At 33.3% G+C, this 18,047-nt stretch overlaps 2 long non-coding RNA genes across 2 annotated transcripts; both read left to right on the top strand.

Annotated features, from left to right (window-relative positions):
* Positions 1-617: 617 nt before the first annotated feature.
* Positions 618-8,120, top strand: LOC146953695 (uncharacterized). The gene is made up of 2 exons (XR_015011142.1): positions 618-1,273; positions 2,126-8,120. It is a non-coding gene; the product is annotated as an uncharacterized LOC146953695 (long non-coding RNA).
* A 7,792-nt stretch (positions 8,121-15,912) lies between these two features.
* LOC146953694 (uncharacterized) lies at positions 15,913-16,834 on the top strand. The gene is made up of 2 exons (XR_015011141.1): positions 15,913-16,444; positions 16,551-16,834. It is a non-coding gene; the product is annotated as an uncharacterized LOC146953694 (long non-coding RNA).
* Positions 16,835-18,047: the final 1,213 nt, after the last annotated feature.

Here is an 18,047-nt window from a genome sequence, read left to right as displayed (position 1 = left end):
GATCTGCAATTAACTAAAAAGCAAAGGACTAAAATGAACCAACTACTTAAATGAGGTACTTTAAAGTAACCTCTCTCTGCCAAAATTTTATGTGAAATGACCAAAATGCCCCTGGGGACTAAAATGACTCAAAATGTCTCAGATGCAATTTTAAAACGGATTTTAACATAGAACTAAACAAGAGTTTATTCAAACCAATTGAAATGACTCAGGGGCAACTTTTCAAAGATTGAAAGAAATTCTAACATAGGAAATGACCAAAATGCCCCTAGGGGCTAAACTGACTTAAAAATGACTCAACTGATATTTTTGAAATGAATTTTGACATGAGATTGAAACAAGGACTTATACAAACCAATTGAAAAGACTCAAACAATTTTCAAGGATTAAAATGAGTTGAATGCAGGAAATGACTAAAATACCCTTTTTCATGAATTTTGCAAATATCATTGAAATAAAATGCAGAGAAAGATGCAATTGATCAGAGACAAATCAAATGACTTAAAATGCAAGAAAAAAACCCTTTGGGTCGTTTTAACATGCAAGAAAAGAAGAATTGAGTCAGTATTTTTAGGTCCAAAATTAGGGTATAACACTGTGCATTGATGATGTGTGATGACAGTCAGTCATACACTATTTTTAGAGTCTTTTCATTGTCATTTTGTGAGTCTTTAGATGAGTTTATGTTAGTTTTAATTGAGAGAGTTGCAAATAATATTATGCATATATTTATATATATTATATGATATACATATATGTATGTGATATAATATATTATTATATATACTATAGTATTATTTATATCTTTGTGTGCGTGTATGTTGGACAATGGAACCAAGGAATATGTGGGTCTTAGTGCTAGCTGCCCACAATGAATAAAATAAAAATCAATTGGCCTGTCATGATAAAAAGGAACGGCTGAAAGGAAAAGAAAGGGAAATGGTTTGAAACAATAAAAAAACAGCCGCACAAGACAAGGTCTGTCACGTTTTGGAAGGCTGCATGCACTGGAAATATCGTAGTGTGATGGTAAAGCATCGTACTACGATGGAATAGTATCTTTAAACGTTGACTTGGCAAAATGAAGTATCGTACTACTATGCTTTAGATCGTACTACGATGGGTGCTTAGCTTTTTGCAATTTTCTATAAAAGCCAATGCTGTTTTCTGGAGAGAGGAAGGAAAGTTTTGGGAAAGAAACAGACTTTTGGAGCAGGAACCATGGATAGAAGGTTGGAGACCATCAAAACTCATATCCGGTAACCAATTTCATGTAATGAATCCTTCTTTCATATTAGTTATTTATGTTTTAGCCATGAATAGCTAGATCCTTTGTGATTAGGTCAAGAGATGATTCTGTTCTAGCTCATGTTTATGTAACCTGTAACTCTTAATTGTTATGAATGTTATTCTAGTTTATTCAGTATAAATTGTTCTTAATGCTTTTATGATTCTGACCCAATATAATTGATTCTAGAGTTTATATGACTACTGACACTAGCGTGTAACTCTGACATATTTATACTGTTCAATCTAACGGACAATCTAGGGATAGAGCGTTGTTAGGTTGTGATAAGTGAATTAACGGACTTAAAACCTTTGATGATTATAGGTTCACCTAAGGGATTAGGGAATTATAATTAGAAAAGAGGGTTTAGGATCAAGGGATTGACCTAAGCTATTTTGTTAATTTGTCGTGAACTGAATATTATTCGTAGACTTAAGAAACAGGTTGCTAATATGAGCGATGAATAGATGAATCGAATGACCTAATCATCTCTCCATATCATTTCTTTAACCAATTTTTCCTTACATTTGCAAACCAAACCAACTGCCTAGGGCAACCCCTATTTTACATACATCCTTAATAATAACGTTATTACCGAGTAGAAGTTGAAACAGTCCCTGTGGATACGAATCTTATAAATTTTATTACTCCAATTTGTTATTTTAAGCATACTTCCCAAACAATCCCACCTGTGTCCTTAGCCCCGTTACACCCTGAAAGTCCTTAAAGTGTGTATTGTAATGTAACTTTAACTGATGTTTAGAAGCTTTTCAAGTTTTGGCAATATAGTGATTAGTGTGTCGACTGTTTGTGTCTGTTCTATGATGCTGCGTGAAGTTGTGGAGTGAATGTTTTGGCAAGCAATTTAGCCCTCTAATGCTAACTAGAAGATGAACTTTTGATATTACCATTGCTGAGGTAAATGTTATTTTACTGTTAATTTTCATTTTAAAGTAAGTTCCTTGAGGACAAGTAACGATGCAAGTTTGGGGTTGTGATGACAGTCAGTCATACACTATTTTTAGAGTCTTTTCATTGTCATTTTGTGAGTCTTTAGATGAGTTTATGTTAGTTTTAATTGAGAGAGTTGCAAATAATATTATGCATATATTTATATATATTATATGATATACATATATGTATGTGATATAATATATTATTATATATACTATAGTATTATTTATATCTTTGTGTGCGTGTATGTTGGACAATGGAACCAAGGAATATGTGGGTCTTAGTGCTAGCTGCCCACAATGAATAAAATAAAAATCAATTGGCCTGTCATGATAAAAAGGAACGGCTGAAAGGAAAAGAAAGGGAAATGGTTTGAAACAATAAAAAAACAGCCGCACAAGACAAGGTCTGTCACGTTTTGGAAGGCTGCATGCACTGGAAATATCGTAGTGCGATGGTAAAGCATCGTACTACGATGGAATAGTATCTTTAAACGTTGACTTGGCAAAATGAAGTATCGTACTACTATGCTTTAGATCGTACTACGATGGGTGCTTAGCTTTGCAATTTTCTATAAAAGCCAATGCTGTTTTCTGGAGAGAGGAAGGAAAATTTTGGGAAAGAAACAGACTTTTGGAGCAGGAACCATGGATAGAAGGTTGGAGACCATCAAAACTCATATCCGGTAACCAATTTCATGTAATGAATCCTTCTTTCATATTAGTTATTTATGCTTTAGCCATGAATAGCTAGATCCTTTGTGATTAGGTCAAGAGATGATTCTGTTCTAGCTCATGTTTATGTAACCTGTAACTCTTAATTGTTATGAATGTTATTCTAGTTTATTCAGTATAAATTGTTCTTAATGCTTTTATGATTCTGACCCAATATAATTGATTCTAGAGTTTATATGACTACTGACACTAGCGTGTAACTCTGACATATTTATACTGTTCAATCTAACGGACAATCTAGGGATAGAGCGTTGTTAGGTTGTGATAAGTGAATTAACGGACTTAAAACCTTTGATGATTATAGGTTCACCTAAGGGATTAGGGAATTATAATTAGAAAAGAGGGTTTAGGATCAAGGGATTGACCTAAGCTATTTTGTTAATTTGTCGTGAACTGAATATTATTCGTAGACTTAAGAAACAGGTTGCTAATATGAGCGATGAATAGATGAATCGAATGACCTAATCATCTCTCCATATCATTTCTTTAACCAATTTTTCCTTACATTTGCAAACCAAACCAACTGCCTAGGGCAACCCCTATTTTACATACATCCTTAATAATAACGTTATTACCGAGTAGAAGTTGAAACAGTCCCTGTGGATACGAATCTTATAAATTTTATTACTCCAATTTGTTATTTTAAGCATACTTCCCAAACAATCCCACCTGTGTCCTTAGCCCCGTTACACCCTGAAAGTCCTTAAAGTGTGTATTGTAATGTAACTTTAACTGATGTTTAGAAGCTTTTCAAGTTTTGGCAATATAGTGATTAGTGTGTCGACTGTTTGTGTCTGTTCTATGATGCTGCGTGAAGTTGTGGAGTGAATGTTTTGGCAAGCAATTTAGCCCTCTAATGCTAACTAGAAGATGAACTTTTGATATTACCATTGCTGAGGTAAATGTTATTTTACTGTTAATTTTCATTTTAAAGTAAGTTCCTTGAGGACAAGTAACGATGCAAGTTTGGGGTTGTGATGACAGTCAGTCATACACTATTTTTAGAGTCTTTTCATTGTCATTTTGTGAGTCTTTAGATGAGTTTATGTTAGTTTTAATTGAGAGAGTTGCAAATAATATTATGCATATATTTATATATATTATATGATATACATATATGTATGTGATATAATATATTATTATATATACTATAGTATTATTTATATCTTTGTGTGCGTGTATGTTGGACAATGGAACCAAGGAATATGTGGGTCTTAGTGCTAGCTGCCCACAATGAATAAAATAAAAATCAATTGGCCTGTCATGATAAAAAGGAACGGCTGAAAGGAAAAGAAAGGGAAATGGTTTGAAACAATAAAAAAACAGCCGCACAAGACAAGGTCTGTCACGTTTTGGAAGGCTGCATGCACTGGAAATATCGTAGTGCGATGGTAAAGCATCGTACTACGATGGAATAGTATCTTTAAACGTTGACTTGGCAAAATGAAGTATCGTACTACTATGCTTTAGATCGTACTACGATGGGTGCTTAGCTTTGCAATTTTCTATAAAAGCCAATGCTGTTTTCTGGAGAGAGGAAGGAAAATTTTGGGAAAGAAACAGACTTTTGGAGCAGGAACCATGGATAGAAGGTTGGAGACCATCAAAACTCATATCCGGTAACCAATTTCATGTAATGAATCCTTCTTTCATATTAGTTATTTATGCTTTAGCCATGAATAGCTAGATCCTTTGTGATTAGGTCAAGAGATGATTCTGTTCTAGCTCATGTTTATGTAACCTGTAACTCTTAATTGTTATGAATGTTATTCTAGTTTATTCAGTATAAATTGTTCTTAATGCTTTTATGATTCTGACCCAATATAATTGATTCTAGAGTTTATATGACTACTGACACTAGCGTGTAACTCTGACATATTTATACTGTTCAATCTAACGGACAATCTAGGGATAGAGCGTTGTTAGGTTGTGATAAGTGAATTAACGGACTTAAAACCTTTGATGATTATAGGTTCACCTAAGGGATTAGGGAATTATAATTAGAAAAGAGGGTTTAGGATCAAGGGATTGACCTAAGCTATTTTGTTAATTTGTCGTGAACTGAATATTATTCGTAGACTTAAGAAACAGGTTGCTAATATGAGCGATGAATAGATGAATCGAATGACCTAATCATCTCTCCATATCATTTCTTTAACCAATTTTTCCTTACATTTGCAAACCAAACCAACTGCCTAGGGCAACCCCTATTTTACATACATCCTTAATAATAACGTTATTACCGAGTAGAAGTTGAAACAGTCCCTGTGGATACGAATCTTATAAATTTTATTACTCCAATTTGTTATTTTAAGCATACTTCCCAAATAATCCCACCTGTGTCCTTAGCCCCGTTACACCCTGAAAGTCCTTAAAGTGTGTATTGTAATGTAACTTTAACTGATGTTTAGAAGCTTTTCAAGTTTTGGCAATATAGTGATTAGTGTGTCGACTGTTTGTGTCTGTTCTATGATGTTGCGTGAAGTTGTGGAGTGAATGTTTTGGCAAGCAAGTTAGCCCTCTAATGCTAACTAGAAGATGAACTTTTGATATTACCATTGCTGAGGTAAATGTTATTTTACTGTTAATTTTCATTTTAAAGTAAGTTCCTTGAGGACAAGTAACGATGCAAGTTTGGGGTTGTGATGACAGTCAGTCATACACTATTTTTAGAGTCTTTTCATTGTCATTTTGTGAGTCTTTAGATGAGTTTATGTTAGTTTTAATTGAGAGAGTTGCAAATAATATTATGCATATATTTATATATATTATATGATATACATATATGTATGTGATATAATATATTATTATATATACTATAGTATTATTTATATCTTTGTGTGCGTGTATGTTGGACAATGGAACCAAGGAATATGTGGGTCTTAGTGCTAGCTGCCCACAATGAATAAAATAAAAATCAATTGGCCTGTCATGATAAAAAGGAACGGCTGAAAGGAAAAGAAAGGGAAATGGTTTGAAACAATAAAAAAACAGCCGCACAAGACAAGGTCTGTCACGTTTTGGAAGGCTGCATGCACTGGAAATATCGTAGTGCGATGGTAAAGCATCGTACTACGATGGAATAGTATCTTTAAACGTTGACTTGGCAAAATGAAGTATCGTACTACTATGCTTTAGATCGTACTACGATGGGTGCTTAGCTTTGCAATTTTCTATAAAAGCCAATGCTGTTTTCTGGAGAGAGGAAGGAAAATTTTGGGAAAGAAACAGACTTTTGGAGCAGGAACCATGGATAGAAGGTTGGAGACCATCAAAACTCATATCCGGTAACCAATTTCATGTAATGAATCCTTCTTTCATATTAGTTATTTATGCTTTAGCCATGAATAGCTAGATCCTTTGTGATTAGGTCAAGAGATGATTCTGTTCTAGCTCATGTTTATGTAACCTGTAACTCTTAATTGTTATGAATGTTATTCTAGTTTATTCAGTATAAATTGTTCTTAATGCTTTTATGATTCTGACCCAATATAATTGATTCTAGAGTTTATATGACTACTGACACTAGCGTGTAACTCTGACATATTTATACTGTTCAATCTAACGGACAATCTAGGGATAGAGCGTTGTTAGGTTGTGATAAGTGAATTAACGGACTTAAAACCTTTGATGATTATAGGTTCACCTAAGGGATTAGGGAATTATAATTAGAAAAGAGGGTTTAGGATCAAGGGATTGACCTAAGCTATTTTGTTAATTTGTCGTGAACTGAATATTATTCGTAGACTTAAGAAACAGGTTGCTAATATGAGCGATGAATAGATGAATCGAATGACCTAATCATCTCTCCATATCATTTCTTTAACCAATTTTTCCTTACATTTGCAAACCAAACCAACTGCCTAGGGCAACCCCTATTTTACATACATCCTTAATAATAACGTTATTACCGAGTAGAAGTTGAAACAGTCCCTGTGGATACGAATCTTATAAATTTTATTACTCCAATTTGTTATTTTAAGCATACTTCCCAAATAATCCCACCTGTGTCCTTAGCCCCGTTACACCCTGAAAGTCCTTAAAGTGTGTATTGTAATGTAACTTTAACTGATGTTTAGAAGCTTTTCAAGTTTTGGCAATATAGTGATTAGTGTGTCGACTGTTTGTGTCTGTTCTATGATGTTGCGTGAAGTTGTGGAGTGAATGTTTTGGCAAGCAAGTTAGCCCTCTAATGCTAACTAGAAGATGAACTTTTGATATTACCATTGCTGAGGTAAATGTTATTTTACTGTTAATTTTCATTTTAAAGTAAGTTCCTTGAGGACAAGTAACGATGCAAGTTTGGGGTTGTGATGACAGTCAGTCATACACTATTTTTAGAGTCTTTTCATTGTCATTTTGTGAGTCTTTAGATGAGTTTATGTTAGTTTTAATTGAGAGAGTTGCAAATAATATTATGCATATATTTATATATATTATATGATATACATATATGTATGTGATATAATATATTATTATATATACTATAGTATTATTTATATCTTTGTGTGCGTGTATGTTGGACAATGGAACCAAGGAATATGTGGGTCTTAGTGCTAGCTGCCCACAATGAATAAAATAAAAATCAATTGGCCTGTCATGATAAAAAGGAACGGCTGAAAGGAAAAGAAAGGGAAATGGTTTGAAACAATAAAAAAACAGCCGCACAAGACAAGGTCTGTCACGTTTTGGAAGGCTGCATGCACTGGAAATATCGTAGTGCGATGGTAAAGCATCGTACTACGATGGAATAGTATCTTTAAACGTTGACTTGGCAAAATGAAGTATCGTACTACTATGCTTTAGATCGTACTACGATGGGTGCTTAGCTTTGCAATTTTCTATAAAAGCCAATGCTGTTTTCTGGAGAGAGGAAGGAAAATTTTGGGAAAGAAACAGACTTTTGGAGCAGGAACCATGGATAGAAGGTTGGAGACCATCAAAACTCATATCCGGTAACCAATTTCATGTAATGAATCCTTCTTTCATATTAGTTATTTATGCTTTAGCCATGAATAGCTAGATCCTTTGTGATTAGGTCAAGAGATGATTCTGTTCTAGCTCATGTTTATGTAACCTGTAACTCTTAATTGTTATGAATGTTATTCTAGTTTATTCAGTATAAATTGTTCTTAATGCTTTTATGATTCTGACCCAATATAATTGATTCTAGAGTTTATATGACTACTGACACTAGCGTGTAACTCTGACATATTTATACTGTTCAATCTAACGGACAATCTAGGGATAGAGCGTTGTTAGGTTGTGATAAGTGAATTAACGGACTTAAAACCTTTGATGATTATAGGTTCACCTAAGGGATTAGGGAATTATAATTAGAAAAGAGGGTTTAGGATCAAGGGATTGACCTAAGCTATTTTGTTAATTTGTCGTGAACTGAATATTATTCGTAGACTTAAGAAACAGGTTGCTAATATGAGCGATGAATAGATGAATCGAATGACCTAATCATCTCTCCATATCATTTCTTTAACCAATTTTTCCTTACATTTGCAAACCAAACCAACTGCCTAGGGCAACCCCTATTTTACATACATCCTTAATAATAACGTTATTACCGAGTAGAAGTTGAAACAGTCCCTGTGGATACGAATCTTATAAATTTTATTACTTCGATATATTTTTAGTACACTTGCTAAAAGTCTGTCAATGTGTCGTATTTATAGCCGACATGTGTACTTGTAATCCAATGGAAAGTTGACACCTGGACTGGACTTGTCTGATTCGAATTTGGACTAAATTTGGGACTTAAGGACCTTTCTGCAATTTTTAAGACTTTGGGACCAATCTGCAATTGACCTAAAAAGGACTAAAAACAAAAGTTTGACTTAAAGGACTAAAATTTAAATTGAGAAAGATTTTAAAAGAAAAATAAAATGGAAGAAAGGACTAAAGTGCAATTTTTAAGACTTGAAGGACTGAAATGCAATTAATAATAAAATTGAAATAAAATTGGTAATTTGGAAAAAACGTAAAGTGAAACCAATAAAAAAAAATAAAATGGACTAAAACGAACCAATTACATAAATGAGGTACTTAAAAGTAACCTCTCTCTGTCAAAATTTCATGTGAAATGGCCAAAATGCCCCTAGGGACTAAAATGACTCAAAATGATTCAAATGCAATTTTAAAATGGTTTTTTAGCAGGGAATCAAAGCAAGAGTTCATACAAGTAAATTAAAAGACTCGGAGACAATTTTTAGGGGTAAAAAGAGTTTTAGCACAGGAATTGACTAAAATGCCCCTAGGGACCAAATTGGCCCAAAAATGGCTCAGATGCAATCTTTGAAATGGATTTTAACATGAGATTGAAACAAAGACTTATACAAACCAAATGAAAAGACTCAAACAATTTTCAAGGACCAAAATGAGTTTGAATGCAGGAAATGACTAAAATACCCTTTTTCATGAATTTTGCAAATAACATTGAAATAAAATGCAGAGAAAGATGCAATTGATCAGAGACAAATTCAAATGACTTGAAATGCAAGAAAAACCCTTTGGATGGTTTAACATGCAAGAAAAGAAGAATTGAGCCAGTATTTTTAGGTCCAAAATTAGGGTATAACAAGCATGTCCCAACCTTCTGTGCCACATCCATTTCTTATCATTCACTGATAGAAGGCAAATCACCTTCTGATCAGCCAATTCAGAAAAATTGATTTTGTAGACATTATCAACTCTCTTTCCCTTGAACACAATGGATTTGTCTTCCTTGTTGATTACAATACAGTTGGTTTTCTCAAAAAGCACATCATAACCATTATCACAAAATTGACTAATGCTCAAAAGGTTATGTTCAAGACCATCTACCAACCATACATTATTAATTGAGGTAGAGGAATTACCAATAGTTCCTGTACCTATGATCTTGACAGACTGGTTGCCTCCAAATTTCACATTTCCTCCTTCCTTCATTGTTAGGCTGAGGAAGCTGGACTTTTCTCCTGTCATGTGTCTTGAGCAACCGCTGTCTAGGTATCATGATCTTTGCTTTGGCACTGCTCTTAGACATACCTGCATCATTAACATTTTCAGATTTAGGTACCCATTGTCCTATGGGTCCTGAAAGGTTAGTACTTAAGGCTTTACTCTTCGCTTCATGTACCTTGTGCTGTAAGTTGGGTTGCTTCTGATTAACCATCACCTTAGGTTTTGGTACCTCAGAAGCAGTAACTGTCTTCTTCAGAAACTTGGACTTCAGAACCTCAGATTTTGGTTTCACCAGACTCTGAGGAACAGGTTCTGATCTTTTCAGGATCCTGATCTTTTAAGTCTTGGATTCAGATTTGATCATAGCCTTTGGCTTAGAGTTCTTTAGCTTTGAGGTGATCTTAGCCTTAGAGCTAGAATCTTCAGGTTCTGATTGAATCTTCAGGTTCTGATTGAATAACAGTTTCCAACTCAGCACCTTCAGGTACAAAGAAGGTTTTCAATCCTTCCTTGATGCATTCACAACATGCTTTGAGACTGATTTCATTTGGTTTCCCTCCTGAAAAACCAATCCCTTTGCCATTGTTTCTGTAAATGCTATAGATCATAGAAGCCAATCTGCTTCTGTCAATTCCAGATATGATAAAATCTTCAAGAGCAATTTCATGGTTGCTTAAAGGTTTTTCATTACACTTTTCTTGTAGCTTCTGACATAAGAACCTGAGCTGATCTTCATAAGTTTTACACATGAATTCAATGCCCCTAAGTCCTTGTTCAGAAGCTTTCAGATCCAATAGAGTTGATTTTTGCTGTTTTACCAAATCAACATATTTTTCTTTTAAATCCTTCAACTCATTGGTTCTTACTTCAAAATGTGTAAGAAGTTCTTTAAGTGACTCAACAAGTTCATCTCTGGGAATCTTAGAATATACCTCATTTTCATCTTCAGCATCTGATTCTGATCCAGTTTCTGAAGTTGTTGTGGCAACTAACCCAACAGCTACCTTTGCATCTTCATCAGCTTCCTCTTTATCAGATCTAGATTCACTTCCCAAATCATCCCAGGTTGCCATTAAACTCTGCTTAATCTGCTTCTTGAATTTGCTTGGTTTGAATGTTGACTTCTTTGACTTGTCCTTTGACTTCTCCTTCTGAAGATCAGGGCATTCAGCAATGAAGTGTCCAGGCTTCTTACAGTTGAAGCATCCCTTCTGATCTTCTCTCCTTGAGCTTCTGGAGTTACTCCTTCTAGCTAGAAGCTTTCTGTTCTTCTTGGCCAGATACTGAAGTCTGTTGGAGAGCATGGCCATTTCAGCAGCATCTGGTTCAGAATCTGAACTTGATTGTTCTTCTTCTTTAGATTCAACCACTTTGAGAGCTTTTGATGACTTGCCTTTGGATGGAAGAGCTATTGATTTACTCTTCTTAGTAGACTAATGTTCATTAAGACTTAACTCATGAACTTTGAGAGAACTAACAAGATCTTCGACACTTAAAGTGTTTAAATATTTAGCTTCCTCAATGGCAGTCACCTTTGGTCTCCATCTAGCAGGCAAGCTTCTGAGTATCTTGCTCACATGGTCAGAAGCAACATAGCTCTTCTTTAGAATTTGTAGCCCAGAGACTAAGGTTTGAAACCTTGAGTACATCTCCTCAATAGTTTCATCATCCTTCATCTTGAATAACTCGTACTGATGTACAAGCATGAGAGCTTTAGCTTCTTTGACCTTCTTGCTGCCTTCGTAGTTTGAACAGAGAGAAGCAAACATAGCTTTAGCAGTGGATTTGTCACTCATTTTCATGTACTCTGCTTTGGGTATGGCAGTGACAAGAGCTCCTCTAATAATATGATGCTTCTTGTAGAGTTTCTTCAACTCAGGAGTATGTTTCTTTCTATCCACAGCAGCTCCTTCTTCATCAAGAACTAAGTCACCAACACCATATTCTAGTATATCCCATAGTTCTTCATCTAAGCTCATGATATTACTATAGAAGTTGGTTTTCCACCAAGAAAATTCTTCAGCATCTCCGTTGAACTTTGGAATCTTTCCAACACTAGATTTCTTACTGTCACTATAATCATGTGAGAGATTATTATAGCTAGTATGACCAGATCCAGTAGGAGTAGGAGTAGACATGTTTTTCTCAGATTTTGGACTGTTACACTGTTAGGTGTTATCAACAGAACCAAGGCTCTAGATACCAATTGAAGGTGAGAAAAACACAAGAAGGGGGGTTGAATTGTATTTTGAAAAATTCTTCATTTCTCTAAAAACTGAACACACTGATCAAAAGCTAAGTGAAACAGCTTCTGAAGTGATAATCAGAATCTGAACGCAGCGAAATAAAACAGAGAGAGAAGAAGAAAGACACAAATCAATTATACTGGTTCCTTCCACAATCCAGAAGTAGTCCAGTCCCCTTGCACTTCCAAGGAGATTTCACTATAATGTAATATCTGATTACAATTGCTCAAGCACACCTGCAAGAGACTTCCTTTGCTCAAGCACACTTTGCAAGAGTCTTCCTATGCTCAAGAACACAATCAAGAGACTTCCCTTCTCAAGCACAACTGCAAGAGACTTCTAGCTAAACAAAATTACACAGAAAATTGTTTAAGGTTGAACACTTGATATACAATCAGAGGTGCTCACAATACAAATTAGATACAGACTCAATAACTTAAGAATTTCTAAGATGAAACTTTGAGACACAGAAATTATAAGTGAATGCAGAACAATTTCAGCAGAGGTTTGGCACTTGTAAAAATGTTGTGAGTCTTTCGTTCAGCATTACCAAAACTCTAAGTCTTCACTCCTTTATATAGAGGTGTGAAAGAGACGTTGTGAAATTGTCAGCGCATCAAAAGATTCGTTGTTGAAGCTTGATCTTTCACCAATGATCTTTTGCCTGATTTGGTTGTTGTCCTATGAAGAACACCTTTGAAACAAATATTAGTTGTGAAATTGCCACCTTTGAATGCACATGCCTTCAAACACCTTTGAAATGACCGTTGCAAAATTCCACTAATCTTTTGTTGTCCTTTGAAGAATTTCGATCCATAAAACAACTCTTGAATCCTTGAATTTCTCAAATTCAGTTGATCTTCAGCTTCTGGTGAAATGGCTTCTGATGAGGCAACTTCTGATGATGATGTGGCGCTTCTGGACCTCTAGTCTTCAGGAGCACTAATCTTCAGGAGCACTTATTTCGTCAGGAGCACTTTAGTCTTCAGGAGCACTTTACTCACTTCAGGAGCGGCTTGACTTCAGGAGCGCTTTTCGTCTTCAGGAGCATATTGCCTTCAGGAGCGTCTAAGCTTCAATTCCGTTGATTTCTTTTGCTCTTTATTTGCTCATTCAGACCAATTAATGATGTAAAAATATAGTTCTGGTCCTGTACACTTGAACAAATATTAGCTAGTCCAATTTACAATTTTTAATACCTTGTTATCATCAATACTCTTTAAGGTTCATTGTTAAACACATTTTGTTCCAACAGAATCAATGTCGAATATTAAGCAGTCTGAATAGAGCTCTTATTTTTTTCAATGACACCAACAACAATCTTTATTATAGAATTTTTTTTTTGTTTAAGGGTATAATTGAGATAATGAAAAGGTAAGTATAGATATACTCATTTATTTTGTTACAATTTTTAATTGATAAAGGAAAAAAACTAAATATTTATGTTTATTGCACTTTTATTTTAATATTTAAATTTATTCTTATTTATTTGTTAGATGTGTTATTTGTATTGAAAATTAAGAGCATTTTTTTGGTAGTGGTCGGGGTTTGAATCCCGGACCTTGCATATTTTATGCATTGTCCTAACCAACTGGGCTAAGCTCGCGAGGACGGGGGTTGTTTTCTTTATATATAGTATAGATATATCATTTATAACATATATTAAGTATTTTTTTGTGACCAACAATTTTGATTTTGATTTTACGTATTCTTATATCGATTCTACGGAAGTAATTGAGTAAAATCCTTCGATTTAGTTGCAATTTTACGATTGTCGATTTTGCTTTTTCTCTTTCGTCCTGAAGCAAAATCTCGATATTGACAACTTGTATGTAACCATGAATTATTAGGATCAGTAACCTTCCCAATTTATCAGTAACATCTGGATTATTGGGAAAAGAATAGGATTCTAATCTATCATTTTATTGTAACCAAAAAAAAAAAAATCTATCATTTTATTTTATTTTATTTTGGTTACACTAATCTATCATTTTCTTCCGTCAGATGATCAAATATGCATACAAACGAAGCTTCATGGTCATTCTAATCTGTCATTTTCTTTTGTCAAATAATTATTGAGGTATTGATTAATTACCTCTTGCTAACTTCATGGTCATTACCTCTTCCAACTGTCTTAGAAAAACAATGGGTTCAAATTATGGTACATAGAATTTGATTGCTGCTCTGTAATGCATTTTCCATATGTTGCAGTCTGAATAGAGCTCTGTTGGGGCTTGCTTTTAACCTTTATTTTCCTTCATAGTCGTAACATAAATTATTATTTGTTTATAAAAAAAAAATGGTTATCGAGGTTTGAATCATGGACCTTGCATATATTATGCATTGTTCTTACCAAGGGCTTGCTTTTAACCTTTATTTTCCTTCATAGTCGTAACATAAATTATTATTTGTTTATAACTTTTCTTTTGGTTGTGGAGGTTTGAATCTTGGACCTTACATTTATTATGCATTGTTCCTACCAACTGAACTAAACTTACAATGACATATTTGTTTATAATTTATGCTTAGGGTGATTCCAATAATTTGATCGCATAGTTTTAACTCTTTTCATTCAAATTTTTCTTAATAGAGAAATTAATTTGGCTTTTGCTTTTCCTGGATCTCTTGTTGATCACTTCTTACAGTTACTCACTTGGCGGGAATGCCGTGATCTGTTCATCATTATTTAAAGGTTATTTGGCTTGCATGTGCTTGGGCAATATGGAAGGAAAGGAACATTCGTATCTTTAACAATGTGGTGTCTGACTCTTTCATTATACTAGAAAAAATTAAGCTAAATTCTTTTTTATGGATGTCTTCGAATCGTGTCCATTTAGGGTATTGTTATCATGACTGGTGGCGGCACCCTCTCCTTTGTATGGGTGTCATGTAATTTTTGTTTTTTTTCCTTGGTGGTTGGTGTCCTTTACATAGGGGCCATGTCTCTGTAAATGATTGTGAGTGAGTCATCACTTTTAGCACACTTTGTGCGGGGTGATTCACTTTTGGTTGATGCAATATATTCCATTTTGATTTGTTCAAAAAAAAAAAAAATTGGCTAGTGAGTGTGCCACATCATTTTATTTGCCTTGTTAGACGGGGTTAAGGTTGTTTTTGATGGAATCTTTAAATGGCAAGGTGGATATAAAATTTATTTTTTTACGTGGGGTTTTTCAAAACTCGCCCAAAATTGAAGTAGCATTCAATACAAAATTACTATTTTTTTTTTTTTTGAGGCAGCACAACATTACAATTGTTATTGTTTACTAGCGAAAAGACAGACACATGTTATTTCAATGACACCAACAATATAATAAAAAAAAATATAATCTGAATTTTTTTGAATGACATCAACAACAATTTTTATTATATAAAATATCGTTTAAGGATATAATTGGGATAATGAAAAAGTATAAACAAACTCATCTAATTTATTACATTTTTTAAACGGAAATACTTTATCCGAACAAGAGTTTCATGAATGTGTGTGATTTACTTCCATTTGCAATTCATTTTCTTCTAGTTTTCCATTTGAAAAAAGAAAGATATATGCTAAATATTTTATCCACTTTATTATATATATCTTATGTCTGCGGTGCTACATCATCTTGCTGCATTAAAATGAAAGATGTGTCAATTAACCACGATACCCACAATGGTGGTGAAGATGACACTCGTGATAGCGGTGGTTCCTACTTCCTATCCTAGAATATACTTTGCACTTTGTGGTAAGTGAATGAGATATTTTGAATTTACTTTATTTTTAAGACACTAAATTATAAGGTTGGGTTTGTAAGTAGAGAGCTTTACTTTGCCTAAAAAAAGCAGTAAGCAAGTGCGCGCGTTCGTGGGAGATTCGCGAGATAATCTTCGCGTTATATAGCAATATTGCTCTACTATAAATTATCATGCTTTTGACAAAATTTATTTGTGCATACACACATATATTAATGTGTTGTATTTTATTGTGTCAGATTTAACATTTATTTGTGTCAATGACTTAGTCAATGAATTAGAGTTATTCTGATTTATTTTGATTTATTGTATTTGATTGTATAGTTAATAAGATTTAATTGTTTTTCTAAAATAAAGCGATGGCCTCTCTTTTGAATAGAAACGTTTTTACCCAAGTTTCTGTCATTTCAATATATATATTCACACAAACAGGGTGAACATGTTCATTAGTATGTCAAGAAGATACAAAGAAATGGCTCAAAATCAAAAGTTTTTCATCGCAACCTTGATTGCTCTTCTTGTATTTGCAGGAGGTATGTGGACAATTAACATATTAGTCTGAATTTTTTTCTCCTGTACACTAATAATATTCCTTATATATATTATATATAAATTCACTAATGATGTTCTTTTAATTAGGAATACGCAACAGTGAGTGTAGAAATGTCGTACGTACCACCTGCATCGGTCCATGTCAACATGGGTCTCATGCTTGTAATGATGATTGCAAACACAACGGCTATGCGAGAGGGGAATGCGTTCTACCGGAGCAGCAGTATTGTTGTTGTATACTTGATTAATGATTAGCTTTAATATTTGAGCTATTCTTCTATATGAAATGTAACGTTGTTCAAAAATAATTAAGCTTCATTGCAACTAAATAAAAACATGATATATTAACAAGAATTTGAATTTATCCATCATATTTCCTTTTTCTTATTGTTTTGATGTAAATTTTGAAGTGTTTTTTCATCAATTCCAAATAATTATTTAAAGTTAAATATTAATATTGGTCGATTCTAATAATAAAGAAATTGGAATGTACTATTGCTGTAAATAAAAAAGTTGGAATATAGTGAAACATTAGACATTTCTTCTAATAAACAGATATAATCTATATCTCCTATCTCCTATCTCCTATATCTCCTATCTATATCTATATACATCTATATACATACAAACATTTGAGCATGTTCCAAGTAGTAATTAATCCACTTGGCAGTCTATTATTTTCTACCAAAGCCAATGACTTTTTTTTGAAATTTTTGAAATTACCAAAGCCAAAGCCAATGACTATTGTCATTAGTTTTACAAACCATTCAAATGAAATTATTTTTCATAATAAAGGAAACTATTCAAATCTAATATTAATGACATTAAAAATGGATTTGTTTTGACTTATTCTTAAATTGGAATTGAATTTTTTTTGTTAACTTACGATTTATATGAAATTGTTCTTCATAATAAAGGAGACCATTCAAATTGTAACCAAAAAAAAAAAAGGAGACCATTCAAATCTAATTTTAATGACATTAAAAACGGATTTGTTTTGACTTATTCTTAAATTGGAATTGAATATTTTCTGTTAACTTACGATTTAATATACTGCTTAATGTTTTGTAACCAAAATATACTGCTTAATCATGTATTTTATTTTGTGTAAATTCATTTACATGTTAATTAAAAATAATATTTTTCTATTAAATTTTATAAATACGATTAATTTCCCATACTTTTTTTTTTTTGAAAGAATTAATTTCCCGTACTTGGCAGTTTAATATAATAGGGAGATCAAAAGTATAATCAAGCTTTTTTTTCTTTCTTTTTGCCAAAGTATAATCAAGATTTCTTTCTTTTTGCAATTAAGCCTTATTATTACTCCAACCTTAAATATAAACAAAAATTTCAAACAGTATAAATGTAGCTGGTTAAAAATTTGAATGAAGTACTTCCATCGATCTCAAGTATAAATAACATTTCACGTTTTAGGTTAATTAAATAACTGATGTATTTAGTCTATATTACAAACCAGATACATGAGTTATTCAATAAACGTAAACACATATGTTTTACTTGCAATTGAGACCAAAGGGACTATATCAACTTTATTTAACCTTTTTTTTTTCACATTCAAGA

The sequence above is a fragment of the Medicago sativa genome, chromosome 1 (assembly GCF_051527215.1).
Source record: "Medicago sativa cultivar Bolivia chromosome 1, Bolivia_mono, whole genome shotgun sequence".
NCBI lineage: Eukaryota > Viridiplantae > Streptophyta > Magnoliopsida > Fabales > Fabaceae > Medicago > Medicago sativa.
The sequence above is the reverse complement of the archived record's forward strand: the minus strand, read 5'-3'. Positions and strand labels throughout refer to the sequence as shown.